This window comes from Notothenia coriiceps, unplaced genomic scaffold (assembly GCF_000735185.1).
Source record: "Notothenia coriiceps isolate Sejong01 unplaced genomic scaffold, NC01 NC01_scaffold00008957, whole genome shotgun sequence".
NCBI classification, from domain to species: Eukaryota; Metazoa; Chordata; class Actinopteri; order Perciformes; family Nototheniidae; genus Notothenia; species Notothenia coriiceps.
This window is the reverse complement of record NW_011341658.1, coordinates 118417-120174: the sequence shown is the minus strand read 5'-3', so window position 1 is coordinate 120174 and position 1758 is coordinate 118417.

Here is a 1758-nt window from a genome sequence, read left to right as displayed (position 1 = left end):
TTTTCAAAGAAATATACAGAATATACCATACGCTACGGTTGACATCTGGCGTCGTTTTTGTAAGAAATGTTCACTTCCGCCCATAAAAAAGCCTCGGCACGTGACCTCCCGCGTGTGACGTAACACGGGGGACACAAGGCGGGAGAGCGCCGTTGGTAACGTATTAAAAACATGGATCCCCAATGCTAGTTCGACACAGAAGAAGTTGAACCATGAAATATTCGAATGCATATGACGGACCACAACCTCTATAATTATGAGCCTGCTAGGCATCCAGAGGACCAGGGAGCAGCCAAGGATTAGAAGGGAAATAAAGGCCATCGGAAGAAATGAGCTGTGGTGTGAGGGAGAACCAGTGAGAACTGGGCAGCTATCTTTGGTGAGTGACCGGCGTTAGCTACAGGGAATGTTAGCTAAGTCACATCCACAACATTGAAGTGTTAGCTATCATATATCAGGCTATAACTAAAGTAGCAATTTTGATAATATAGTAACGAGTACTGGCAGGACTGTTGATACTGAATCCATTACAGAAACTAATGCGCAAGTATCAGCCGTATCTCGCGACCTATGCAACTCCACACTACGGTGCTGTGTGCCGAGGAGAGACGCGAATACGGCTGGATACTTGACGATCTAGCGTGAGGAAAGGTTGTGGAGCCTCCGTTGAATATGCGTTTTAAATGGCTTGTTGGAAATCAGGTGTAGTCGGGCGAGGTGCACAGCTGATTGCAGCAGGTGAGTGGAGGTTGAGCCGGAGCCACGGAGAGACAGCCACCATGCACACACCAAAACCAACGCAGAAGGGAAACAAACAAACACAAAGAGACGCGGAGCAGTACAGCCACCACAGCAATTTCTCTCCGAGCCTTTTTCTTCTAATCCTTGCTCTCCGGCTCTTGGATGCCCTAGGCAGCTCATAATTAGAATAAGGTGTGGTCCGTCATAGCATTTCTAACCTATTCATGTTCAACTTCTTCTGTGTCGGAAACTAGCATGGGATCCAGTCTGATTAATACTTACACCGCCGACTCTCCCCCTTGTTCCCCCGTGTACGTCACACGGCGGGAGGTCACGTGCCGAGGCTGTTTTTATGCGAAGTGGAACATTTCTTACCAAAAACGACGGCCAGATGTCACTCGTAGTGTAATTTCTGTATTTCTTGAAACGAATTAGTTATTATCATTTACCTACAATTTATTCACAGGTCTGTCTTTAACCTGGAAGTGGCTCTAACTTAACTTAAATAATAAATTAAAAAAACATTCTATTCAGCATTTTGATATTTCAACGGTACAAGGGTTTACTCTTAGAATTCAAGAGCAAGAGTCATATCTTTTCTCTGTAAGTATATAACTATATACAATAGTGCAATTCAGAACTAGAGGCCAAAAGATGTGCATTTACAAAACATAGCATTAAACATTCGGTTGAGAGCCAGCTAGTCGCAACAACAAGATCTATTGTTTAAATAAAGACTTAACAGCCAGCTGCTTCAACATACAAGCGAGAATGCATTCCTAGTAAGTGGGGAACTGAACGTTTGTTGTATGGCAGTTCGATAATATAAATCTCTGGGCGACAAGCACGGCGCGCTCCTCGTGACTGAGCTCGGCGGCTGGCTCACAGCCAAGAGCATGTCTGCGGCTTGTGCTCGATATATTCAAATAGTCGAGAGAAAGATGCGGGCGGTGAGTGCTTGATATAGTAAATTCTGGTGTGGGTTGTTGCAAGGGCGGACATTTCGTCGAGGTATAG